Source organism: Rhinoderma darwinii, chromosome 2 (genome assembly GCF_050947455.1).
Source record: "Rhinoderma darwinii isolate aRhiDar2 chromosome 2, aRhiDar2.hap1, whole genome shotgun sequence".
NCBI classification, from domain to species: domain Eukaryota; kingdom Metazoa; phylum Chordata; class Amphibia; order Anura; family Rhinodermatidae; genus Rhinoderma; species Rhinoderma darwinii.
In genome coordinates this window covers 438749657-438763402 of record NC_134688.1, presented here as the reverse complement: position 1 = coordinate 438763402, position 13746 = coordinate 438749657, and the positions used below count along the sequence as shown (strand labels likewise).

The 13746-nt window shown below is 42.5% G+C and overlaps 1 protein-coding gene across 1 annotated transcript in view; it reads left to right on the top strand.

Moving 5' to 3' along the window:
* Nucleotides 1–12548: 12548 nt before the first annotated feature.
* Nucleotides 12549–13746, top strand: part of HTR1F (5-hydroxytryptamine receptor 1F) — a 250822-nt gene continuing 249624 nt past the window's right edge. The window contains exon 1 of the mRNA XM_075850914.1: nt 12549–12802. The gene's annotated coding sequence lies outside the window, so the exon portion shown is untranslated. The remainder of the gene's footprint in view (nt 12803–13746) is intronic.

Here is a 13746-nt window from a genome sequence, read left to right as displayed (position 1 = left end):
ACGTCTGAAATTACGGAGCTGTTTTCAGGAGAAAACAGCTCCGTAATTTCAGACGTAATTGCTCGTACTCGCATTTTGCGAGGCGTCATTGACGGCCGTAATTTAGAGCTGTTCTTCAGTGAATTCAATGAAAACCTGCCCAAATTACGTCCAAAGAAGTGTCCTGCACTTCTTTGACGAGGCAGTCATTTTACGCGTCGTCATTTGACAGCTGTCAAACGACGACGCGTAAATTACAGGTCGTCGGCACAGTACGTCGGCAAACCCATTCAAATGAATGGGCAGATGTTTGCCGACGGATTGGAGCCGTATTTTCAGGCGTAAATCGAGATATAATATGCCTCGTTTACGCCTGAAAATAGGTCGTGTGAACCCAGCCTAAGGCTGGGTTCACACGTGGCGGAATTTCACTTAAATTCCGCTGCGGACACTCCGCAGCGTTAATCCGCAGCGGAGCCGTTTGTCCATTGACTTACACTTTAATTTAGCAGTGTTCGTTTAGACGAGGCGTAAAATTCCGCTGCGGAGCATAGGCTGCGGAGCGGAATTTGGTGTCCGCAGCATGCTCTGTCTGTTGCGGAGCAGTGGCGGACTCATGGCGGAATTTCTCCATTGACTTCAATGGAGAGTCAAAATTCCGCAATGAAGTCCGCAGATCTTATGTGTGCTGCGGAGCGTATTGGTTTTACTACCATGACATTTCTTCATTCTGGCTGGACCTATGTATTTCTAGGTCTACAGCCAGACTGAGGAAGTCAATGGGGCTCCCGTAATGACGGGAGCGTTGCTAGGAGACGTCTGTAAATAGTCACTGTCCAGGGTGCTGAAAGAGTTAAGCGATCGGCAGTAACTGTTTCTGCACCCGGGACAGTGACTACCGATCCCAATATACAGTTACCTGTAAAAACAATAGAAGTTCATACTTACCGAGAACTCCCTGCGTCTGTCTCCAGTCCGGCCTCCCAGGATGACGTTTCAGTCTAAGTGACGGCTGCAGCCAATCACAGGCCAAGCACAGGCTGCAGCGGTCACATGGACTGGCGCGTCATCCAGGGAGGTCGGGCTGGATGCCGAAAGAGGGACGCGTCACCAAGACAACGGCCGGTAAGTATGAAAATCGTTTACTTTCACTAGGGAAAGTGCTGTCCCTTCTCTCTATCCTGCACTGATAGGGAGAAGGGAAGCACTTTTCCCGCAGTCCGCAGCAGCTAGTCCGCATCAATGTACTGCACATTTTGTGCAGATCCGCAGCAGAATCTGCAACGCAGATTCTGTGCGGCATTGATGCGGACAGTTGCGGAGGAAATCCGCCACGTGTGGTCATGCCCTAACACTCCTTTATAATACGTCCTTAGGCCCCATTCACACGAGTGTGAATCACTTCCGTGATTCACACATGCGTGATTTTTCACGCAGCGAGAGTCCCCTGAGTGAAATTCACTGCATGTCCTATATTGGTGCATTATCACGCACCTACGCGCCCATTGAAGTCAATGGGTGAGTGAAAACCATGCACCGTACACAGATGCACATGCGTGTGTGGTGCGTGATTTGTGCATCAATTCAGTTGAAAATAATAATTACAAAAAAGTTGTGCTTTGCGAGTGCGTGAATAACGCATGCCCCTCGCAAAGCACACTGATGCATAACGCAACACACACGGACCCGATTCATGCGCGTTTTTCATGAATGTGAATCGGATACGCTCGTGTGAATGAGGCCTTAGTCAGTACATAATACATAGCTTTACCCTGGTCGTGTAAACATTAATTTTTGTCGCTGTCTCCTAGCACACCATCTGTGATTACAAAACTAGAACATGGTTCAATATTTACTGGCTCAGTCTTAGCAGACACTTTTATGTTCGCCATTCTTGCTACCATTAGAGTTGTGCTACCAGCTGCTGCCATATAATATTAATGTGTCACCACCTGCCAGCCCCAAAATAAAAGTCAACATCTTTCTCTTGGATATACATTAACTCATGTGACCTATATGTAGAAAGTATATGGCCACCATTTTTTTTGCAGGTCCTATACTTATGGTGGTCGTGTCTAATTTGTTAAAAACCTGCATTAAACTTATAAAATTCATGCACAGTGGGCAGCGTTGCTGTATGAATCCATCTGCAGTATGCATAATGTCACATCTTGTGAAAGTCATAGTACAGTACAATGTATTCATGTGTCATGATGTCACTATGGTGGAAATGTTACTGCAATCTAGTCGTCGCACCAGTGCTTGGAATACAAGCGATAGGGACCATTGAGATTTATCTGACAGAATGACACCACTGAAGGTGATATGTTATACATTGTCTATATTCAACAAGGCTCCCATATGGCCAAGCTACAGAAGAGACATCACTGGTATGTACTTTTATTCCCATAATCAAGACAAAAAAGAAAATATAGAAAAATAACATCCTAATGGAACAGGATCAATGTCCAATTCTAACATATGTAAACAAATGCCAGAAGGGCGGACACCCTACAAGCTCCTTTATTTTCAGGTCACATTTCTCTGAAACTAGTTGTGATGTCACAGCAGCTTTCCTAACTGAAACCCAATTGTGATGTCACAAAAGCTTACCCAACGGAAACACCCAGTAGGCAAACCCTAGTGTTCAGTGGAGAAGCAGGTGAAAGCAAACCCAAGGGCTCCCTAAAAACGTAATAACCATGTTTGCTTAGGGCTCGGCCAAAGACCTTCCATTTAGACTGTCTGGGAGCGGCGCATGCGCCGTTCCCACACAGACGGCGTACGGCATAGTGAATGAATGTAACTGTTGCCTGCAGCCCCATTCGCATTCTCTATGGGGCTGTATGTGCCGTATTCCATGTCTGTATGTGTCGTTAATCGACACATACAGAGATGAAAAAAAAATGGCAGCCCCCATAGAGAAGAAAAAGTTAGAAAATAAAAAAAGTAAAACACAAACACACAAATAAATAATTTTTTTTAAAAATAAAACACTAAAAGCAAATTGATATAAAAAAAAATTCTTTTTGCGACACCCTTCCTTTAAGTACACAATTATTTGCCATTGGGGTTCTAGCTCCCTATTTCTGACATTGAGAGCTAAATGTTGAAATTCAGACTGCTTATATCTGCCACTAGGGGGAGCTTATTGAATATGGATTTATGCAGCCCCCTTTGAATTTATGTAACTGAATGGCTGCTCTTGACAGGCTCAGTGAGAGGTCTTTAAAGAGGCTCTGTCACCAGATTTTGCAACCCCTATCTGCTATTGCAGCAGATAGGCGCTGCAATGTAGATTACAGTAACGTTTTTATTTTAAAAAAACGAGCATTTTTGGCCAAGTTATGACCATTTTCGTATTTATGCAAATGAGGCTTGCAAAAGTACAACTGGGCGTGTTGAAAAGTAAAAGTACAACTGGGCGTGTATTATGTGCGCACATCGGGGCGTGTTTACTACTTTTACTAGCTGGGCGTTGTGTATAGAAGTGTCATCCACTTCTCTTCACAACGCCCAGCTTCTGGCAGTGCAGCACTGTGACGTCACTCACAGGTCCTGCATCGTGTCGGCACCAGAGGCTACAGATGATTCTGCAGCAGCATCGGCGTTTGCAGGTAAGTCGATGTAGCTACTTACCTGCAAATGCTGATGCTGCTGCAGAATCAAGTGTAGCCTCTGGTGCCTACACGATGCAGGACCTGTGAGTGACGTCACAGAGCTGCACTGCCAGAAGCTGGGCGTTCTGAAGAGAAGTGGATGACACTTCTATACACAACGCCCAGCTAGTAAAAGTAGTAAACACGCCCCGATGTACGCACATAATACACACCCAGTTGTACTTTTACTTTTCAACACGCCCAGTTGTACTTTTGCAAGCCTCATTTGCATAAATACGAAAATGGTCATAACTTGGCCAAAAATGCTCGTTTTTTAAAAATAAAAACGTTACTGTAATCTACATTGCAGCACCTATCTGCTGCAATAGCAGATAGGGGTTGCAAAATCTGGTGACAGAGCCTCTTTAAGTACTGAAAAAGACCGCCTCACCTATGTGCGCCTTTGTGGAAATCTCATTTTTTGTATACCCCTCCAATTCTATTTGATGCTTTGTTTCCTTGAGATAAGCATCATCAGAGGGGTCTAAGAGTTGCTTATCTAACGTCTTTATAGGGTGTCATTGGGGAAGATAGCTGCCAGAAAAATGATTGTGTGGCCAACAACTATTTTATGTCTAGGCATTTCTTTAAGGGATTATCCTGTTTAGAAAACCCATTTTCATATAGCTTATTAGAGAATTCAGAGTTAAAAGGGATGTCCTCTGTTCATCATCCTCATCTCTTGGCCAGAGTGTAGTTTAGTTACAAAGAGAGTATCTCAGTCCGGTGGACCTGTCCTGTCTTGCACTAATTTGGGCACTGTGTAATGCTAAATTCCTCCTGTGGTGGCGATGCAGGGAAATTGAACACTTACAGGTTCCCCACAGATTACAGCTGATCGCTGCGGGTCCCAGTAGGGAACAATTTGTGCCCTGCTTATTGTCAAGGGACCCTACTAATAAACTTAATCTCTGCTCAATGCTGTCCTCTCAATGCTGACACACACACCCTTGCAGGTAGTGCCACACACTCCCTTGTAGGTAGTGCCACACAGCCACCTTGTAGATAGCACCCCCACTCTGTAGATGGAACCCCCATCCCCCCTTCCTAAACGTAGCACTACTGTAGCTCCCTGAAGGAGCGGAATCCTGCACTAACTACAAGGGGGCTGTGTAGCACTACCTACAAGGGGGCTGTGTGGCATTACCTCCAAGGAGGCTGTGTGGCACTACCTGCAACGGGGCTGTGTGGCACTACTTACAAGGGGGCTGTGTGGCACTATCTACAAGGGGGATGTGTGGCACTACCTACGGGGAGTTGTGTCTCTATATACAGGGGGCATCTGTGAGTGGCGGCCTGATGGTCATTTTAGAGAGAGTGGCGGGCTGATGGTCATTTTACTGTGAGTGGCGGGCTGATGGTCATTTTACTGTGAGTGGGGGCTGATGGTCATTCTACTGTGAGTGGGGGCTGATGGTCATTCTACTGAGAGTGGCGGCTGATGGTCATTCTACTGAGAGTGGCGGCTGATGGTCTTCAAGTGGTTTCCACCTCTGACCTCCAATTGAAATTAATAGGAGGCTGAAAAAACCTGCGGTGCTTGTTTGGAGTGCTTTTTTGCCTGCGTCTTTTGCATTAGCTTCAATGGCTTAAAAAAAACAAAGTCAAATAATGCTGTCAATTCAAAATCTGCCTCAAAATTCTTAAAGGAATTTTGAAGGCAGATTTTTTTCTTCCTTACAAAAAAACGCTTTGTGTACATACCCTAAGCGTGTAATGCTTGTCTTTAGCCGTATTCTGTTTTTCTCTAAACTATTTTTGGTAGGGGTGCCCTGAGGACATTTTTTTTTCCAGGGGTGCCTCGAGTCCGAAAAGGTTGGGATACTCTGGTCTAGGTTCTTTGACATTCAGACATATTTCTAGGGAAAGAGTACGAACAACAATCTGTACTCCCCAATAAGTGCAATAGAACCAGAGCTCAGAAAATATGTCCACTTTAAACTGTCTCTGCTTGATGACCTTATTTCTTTAATTTTCCCACATTGTTCCATCACACAGGGTGTTATTTGGTTCAGAATGAGATTACTGGATAGTGGCGGTGAATGCCTCTCATCACATTTTATTTTACTTCATAGAACAGTATATCGCTTATCTCAAGCTGTACTGTGAAATGGTATCAAAATTCAGCATAGCATCCTCCAGGGACAGGAACGATACCAGAAAAATGTAGTATTGCTAAAAATCACTGGAACAGATCTGCATGCAGAGTCTGTAAGGAGCAGAAGATTTGATGTCTATGTAACAATGCATCTGTACATTAAAAGTATTTTTACATTACTTCTAGGTGTGTATTCTAACAATATTACATACTTTAGAAACGTTATTTTACTATTTGGCCGCTTTCTCGTAGTAGAGGTTCTGCAACTAAATACAATACTCATTTATAGTTTGTACATTAAAGGCTATAAAAACCTTTGATGCCATTTTTTATGTAATATATGTATTTTTCCATAATAAAATTTTTCTAATACAGTTTTATAAAAAAATATATATATATTACCACATGTAATTCTAATATCGATCAAATCTAAGTTGTTCAAAAGCCACACAGGAGCTGCTCTCAGCCGAGCCGTCATTCAGCTGATTGACGGATTTGACTTGCAGCAGCATTATGCAGCTTCTATGTAAAGTGAATACATAGAAGCTGCAGCGCTAAAATGATAAATTTTAAATCTAACCATATTGCTTATAATGCAAAAATACTTACATTACAGTGCATTTGGAAAGTCTTCAGACCATTTCACTTTTTTCACATTTTGTTATATTGAGGCCTTGTGCTAAAATAAAAAAAAAATCTGGTTTCTTCCCATCATTCTGCACTCAATACCGCATAATGACAAAGTCAAAACAGAAGTTTTTTTGCAAATTTATTAAAAATGAAAAACTCTAATTTCGCAAGGACATAAGTATTCAGACCCTTTGCTATGACACTTGCAATTTAGCTCTGGGGGGCCTCCCATTTCTCTAGATCATCTTTGAAATGTTTCTACACCTTGATTGGAGTCCACCTATGGTAAATTCATTTGATTGGACATGATTTGGAAAGACACACCCGTGTCTATATAAGGTCTCACAGCTGACAATGCATATCAGAGCAAAAACTAAGCCATGAAGACAAAAGAACTGCCTGTAGAGCTCAGAGACAGGATTGTATGGAGACACAGATCTGGACAAGAGTAAAAAAATTATTCTGCTTCACTGAAATTCCCAAGAGCAAAGTGGGCTCCATAATTCGGAAATGGAAGAAGTTCGGAACAACCAGGACTCTTCCTAGAGCTGGCTGCCCCATTAAACCAAGTAATCGGGGGAGAAGGGCCTTAGTAAGAGAGGTGACCAAGAACCCAATGGTCACTCTGGCTGAGCTCCAAAGATCCTGTGTGCATATGAGAGAAACTTCCACAAGGTCAACCATCACTGCAGCACTACACCAATCCGGGCTTTTTGGCAGAGTAGCCAGAAAGAAGCCTCTCCTCAGCAAAAGACACATGAAAGTCTGGCCGGAGTTTGCAAAAAAAGGACTCTCAGAAACAAGATTCTGGGGTCTGATGAAACCAAGATTTAACTTTTTGGCCTCAATTTCAAGCGTCATGTCTGGAGGAAGCCAGGCGCTGCTCATCACCTGCCCAATACAATCCATACAGTGAAGCATGATGGTCGTAGCATCATGATGTGGGGGTGCTTTTCAGCGGCTGCGACAGGGAGACTTGTCAGGGTTCTCTGGAGCTCAGACTGGTTTGAAGGTTCACCTTCCAACAAGACAATGACCCTAAGCATACAGCCAATATAACACAAGAGTGGTTTAGGAACAACTCAGTGATTGTCCTTGAGTGGTCCAGCCAGAGCTCTGACTTGAACTCACTTGAAGATCTCTGGAGAGACCTGAAAATGGTTTTCCACTGACATTCCCCATCCAACATGACAGCTTGAGAGGATCTGCAGAGAAGAATGGCAGAAAATCCCCAAATCCAGGTGTCCAAAACTTGTGGCATCATATCCAAGAAGACTGGAGACTGTTATCGCTGCCAAAGGTGCTTCAACTAAGTAAAGGGTCTGAATACTTATGTCAATGCAATATTTTAGTTTTTTCTTTTCAATAAATTAGCCATAATTACTAACATTCTGTTTTCATTTTTTTTATTTTAGCACAAGGCCTCAACATAATAAAATGTGAAAAAAGTGAAAGGGTCTGAAGACTTTCCGAATGCACTATACATAAAAAATGTCATCAACAGTTTCCATAGCCCTAAAGAAAAAAGTTAAATGTGTCCTTCACAAATTGGTAAATAAAGAACTTGAAGGCTATGTACTATTAAATGGTTTTTTTTTGTTAGTTTTTTTATTATTGCATTGTACTGATTTTGGGGTAAAAATAATTTGCCTAATAGGTCTTTAACAAAGATCATAATTCAGCTAAAGTGAGTGTTTATGTGCGCTTTTAAAGTGGTGACACATTATATAAGTGGCCTATCTTGTACATAATATGATCGGCGCTGTAATGTAGATTAAAGCAGTGTTTTTTTATTTAGAAAACAATCATTTTTGACGGAGTTATGACCTATTTTAGCTTTATGCTAATGAGTTTCTTAATAGACAACTGGGCGTGTTTTAATTTTTGGCCAAGTGGGCGTTGTATAGAGGAGTGACCAATCAGCGTCATACACTTCTCCCCATTCATTTATACAGCACATAGCGATATAGGTATATCGCTATGTGCAGCCACATAAACACACTATAACGTTACTCAAGTGTCCTGACAGTGAATATACATTACCTCCAGCCAGGACGTGATGTCTATTCACAATCCTGACACTTCTGTAGCTATATCGCTATGTGCTGTGTAAATGAATGGAGAGAAGTGTATGACGCTGATTGGTCACCGATTGATCAGCGTTATACACTTTTCTTCACAACGTCCACTTAGTCAAAAACTAAAACACACCCAGTTATCCATTAAGAAACTCATTAGCATAAAGCTAAAATAGGTCATAACTCCGTCAAAAAAGATCGTTTTTCTAAATAAAAAACACTGCTGTGATCTACATTACAGCGCCGATCACATTATGTAGAAGATAGGCCACTTATAATATAATGTGGGCCTCCCCTTTGATCATGCCGGCGATCAAAGGGTTAAACAGCTGGGGTCAGAGTTTCCTCTGATCCCAGCTGTATTCAGAAGACTGCTATAATAACAGGAGCTGTTAATAACAGCTTTTTCTACAGCGACGGCCAAAAGACTTCGCTGCAGACTAAGCGGTTGTTAAAGGGTTAAAAAAAAATGTTTCGATTTGAATACTGATGAGGTGGGTGTGTTCCAGAAAGTCGTTTCAATACAAGGGGAAAAAAAGTCAACTTGGACTGAGAGTTGAAGATAAATGACAGTGGAAATTGGAAAGATATAGTAGGTCTGTAGGGAATAAGTCAATGCCATTGTGAAGCCTTTTCCAACTGGCACCAAGGGTAAGACTGAATATAGAGTGTGGTCGTGATGGAAATGAAAGAACTTTATGATTGCTATAAAATGAGCTGCTGCCCTTGCGTCTTATACAATGATTCATGTGTGGGTGCAAATATCTGCCCCTCTGGTCAGCGTGTTTGTCACTGTCTCCTCCAGGTATTCTCATATGAGCTGGTAAATTAGTTTTTTTTATCTTCTTCACTGAGTATCAACCATTTGTAATTATCCATAAATGAATTGTATTTTTAATATATAACCTGACACCAAGGTTTAGGTGTGTTATGTATATTTTGATGGAATCTTAGGTGTCATAAATCAATGGTCTAGCAGTGACATTAACATACTGGATACACACAGGAACCTTTTTAACCAGCGTCACCTTTTCTATCGATAATAAATAAACAGGCATTAAATCCAACCCCGCAGATGCAAATTTCTCGAGATAAAAGCCAAAGGGACTAAAGGTTTCCATTAAATGCCCATTTATATATATCTATATCCTATTTATGTCATGATGATGGCGGCATATTTTCCCATATTACTTCTAATGCACAGTGGTATATGATGGCTTGTAAGGAAATTTACATAATATTCCTACAACAATATATTATTAGGATCTGCTGATACTGGCATAATGGCTTCCATATTTAAAGAATTCATGATGGATATGATGCATCTGTTTTCCATGATAGGCTATTCTGACCCTCAAAGGGTAATGGAAATATAAGTGTGAAAAAAGTCAGAGGCCTCTTCCGGACGCTAGGTGAGAAAGACCCTATGGCCAGTGGCGGATTAAGTAGACCATAGGCGCTGGGCTGTTACCCAAACTTGGGCCCCCCTTCTGCACCGCCGCCCTGCCACGCTGTAACTATTGTTAACACTACCTTTTTGGGCAAGCATTAACAAATGGGTGTTACGATTCCCCTTATCACATTTCTGTGTCCCTACATACTAACAGTATCACACTGTGCAGGGACACATCCTCCTCACAAGGGGAATTGTCTATCAGTCCTGGACTGCAGAAAGACTTTTTGTGAAATACAAGGATTTCCTATAATAAACATGTCAGGAGAGGTGACAGATTATCTATAAATCTAGTGACTCACAGGTGACGACCTCAGATTCTAGTAGTTTTTTTTCCTCTTTTCTTCTCCATCCGGTCCAGAGCTCATGGCGACTTCTCCCGGCCATGACCCATTTCTGCAGAATCTGCCATTCAGATGTTTTTGGCTCCTCACTTTTCCAACATTTCCACACCTATAAACGAAAATAAAATTATCATGGTGCCACATACTGTGCCCCTAAATATAATAGCACCAAACACTGTAGGCCTGAATATAATAATACCATACACTATAAAACACCACATACATACAGCCCCCTGTACATAGTGCTGCACACAGCCCCCTGTAGAGAGAGTTACACACAGCCCCCTATAGATAGGGCCACACAGCCCTCCCCCTCTTGTAAATAGCGCCACAGCGCCCCCCTGTAAAGAGCACCCCACACATACCGCTGTGGATAGCGCCACACAGCCTCCCCCTTTGTACATAATGTCACACAGCGCTCCCCCCTTGTATATAGTGTCACACAGCGTTCCCCCCTTTGTATATAGGGCCACACAGCGCTCCCCCTTGCATATAGGGCCACTTAGCGCTCCCCTTGTATATAGGGCCACATAGCGCTCCCCCCTTGTATATGGTGCACACAGCACTCCCCCCTTTGTATATAGTGCCACACAGCGCTCCCCTCCCCTTGTATATAGGGTCACACAGCACTTCCCCCCCCTTGTATATAGGGTCACACAGCGCTTCCCCCTTGTATATAGTGCACAGAGCGCTCCCCCTTTGTATATAGTGCACGCAGCGCTCCCCCCTTGTATATAGCGCACACAGCATTCCCCCTTTGTATATAGGGCCACACAGCACTCCCCCTTGTATATAGTGTCAAAGAGCACTCCCCTCCGTTGTATATAATGTGACACAGCGATCCCCTCCCCCTTGTATATAGGCCCACACAGCGCTACCCTCCCCTTGTATATAGGGCCACCCAGCACTCCCCCTTGTATATAGTGTAACAGAGCAATCCCCCCCTCCTTGAATATATACACAGCGCTACCCCCACCTAAAAAAAATATATATATTTTACTTGCCTTGCCCCGTGCCAGCCACTCCAGCTGGACACATGTGAATAATCTGGACTAGGCGCATGCGCAGACCGGCGTGATGCAGTACCTCATCACACAAGCCTGCGCAGGGAGTCTTCCCAGCGCCTTATAGGCTGCAGTCCTAACGTGGCCTGCAGCCTATAATATTAATTTGTATCTGCGTCCTGAGGACTCAGATACAAATGAATGTGGCTGCCGCTAGCACCGAGGCCCCCTCCGGTGCTAGCAACGCCACCGGGCATGAGGGGGCCCGTGCGGACATGTGCGATTCGGGCGCCCATGGGCCCACCCGCCCTAATGGTGATCCGCCACTGCCTATGGCAATTGCCCCTTTTGACCCCTCTATAATCTAGTCCTAGTCAGAAGAGTCCATTAGGCGAGGATCACATACAAACAGTTTTGATGCAGTTTTTGGCTCAGGTTTTTGAGTGAAACACAGGAGTGGCTTCAAAAGAAAGTAGATGCATCAGCCTTTTCTTTATACATTTTGTTACTTATGGATCTACTTCTGGATCCAAACGCCACAAAAACTGCATCAAACTGTGTGTGCGTGATCCTGGCCCTAGGATATGTTCACGCAGGGCGGATACGCTGCGTAAAAGCACACAGCGTATCCGCCCTGTGCTCCGCAGTAAATTCCTGCCAAAAAAAACCGCACTCAATTGTGGTGCAGGTTTTCAGCTGGAATGTCCGCTGTGAAAACTGCACATAAAAAAAAAGTTTCATACATACATAGCCATGGCGAAGCGTCCCTCTGCCATCCGGTCTCCTAGGATGACGTTGCAACCCATGTGGCTGCTGCAGCCTGTGATTGGCTGCAGCGATCACATGGGATGAAACATCACCCCAGGAGCCCGGATTGGACAAAGAAGCACAGAATTCCCGGGTAAGTATAAGATTACATTTTTTTTCTGAGCTGCGATTTTTGCAGCGGAATCGCAGGTTTTCTGCCGCAAAAATCTCAACATCTGCTATGTGTTGCGGATTTTACCTCCCCAATGGGGAGAACCCGCAACAAAAAGCAGCGATTACGCAAATACAATTTGTAACATAGAACAGAAACTACAAAAAGTTATCACCTTCCGCTATAAGTAAATAACAGAGAAGCTTGTGGATTTTAATAGTGTGTAGGTCACTGCCTGCCAATATCATTATCATTGGAACCGAAATACTTGAAGATTACAGGATATAAAATGTGACCAGCAGGTGGCACCACACATCCAATCTGCTGCGCATCCAGCTAATGGAATGTTGCACACATCAGCCACAAGAGATGCATTCAGAACAATGAGCTCTTGGGCTGCCTGCAAGTCTCTCTCTCAACAGCCTTTGCCTTATTTTCCTACAATATTTTGCCTTGTCTTATTTAGTTCTTTAAGGGTTTTCACATTGCCTTGTCCTTCTCTCTGAGCACACACATGGATTAACAAGGAATCAGATTCCAGGCTATATCTTCATATTATCCTGCATGTGTATTGGAAATTATAAGAAAGTTGTACCACATTCTACAGGGAAACCAGCTGGGATAAGCACAGTAGACAGGTAAGAACAGCTCACTTCTACTGTATTTACCATAAATATTAAAAGCAGCAAGGGTTAATTAATGTAGCAAATAGGAAACTTCACACATTTTTCTTTTCTCTTTATGATATAAACTATGAAGTTGCTTAAATATACAACAATGTGTAAATATGCTTACAGAGTTTGTTCAGATAATTTACAGATGTAGCCTTTTCACAAGTAGCGGAGCTGAGTTAGTAAATTTCTACAACTCTTTTGGTATCACAATGGTTTACATGGGGGCGCAGGTAATGTTTGGCAATATCTAGTTCATGTGTGCATGTGATATAGCCCAGAAGAGTTAGGTGACAAAATTAGCTCTGCTACATCTGCATAAAAGTATTTGTTTTTACTATGTCTGATGATTTCTTCAATGTGTCTGTGTGGCAATTGTATATTTAGGTTTTATGATTGCAGTTTTATAGTTTTGATTTTTCTCACTTTATCTTATATGTTTCAGTTTTAACCTAAGTACTTGTGTTCTTATGAATGTAAATGGATGTATTTTGAGGGGTATCCTACTTTTCATTAAGAATGTATCTTTTCTTTGGCCCCATAAATATTCTTACTATTGTGGCACCTGTTTTTCTGGGACAGCTGGGACCCTTCAGCGACTGCTTGTATATTTCTCTACTTTAAAGTGCATGTTCCCCCTTAACCATCATTAACATTAACTACAGAATTCATTTCCATGAAAAGTAGTAAAAACTTGAATAACCTTTTACTCTTATTTTTGAGGCAGAGAGCGCTGTTTAGGTATTATTGTTTATACAATAATACCATGAAAATAATTACAAAATACTTTCTTTTCCATGAGTCAAATAATTTATTTGACATAACATAAGGCAACCCTAATTTATGTTAGCATTTCCCATTATATATATATTTATATATATATATATATATATATATATATATATATAATC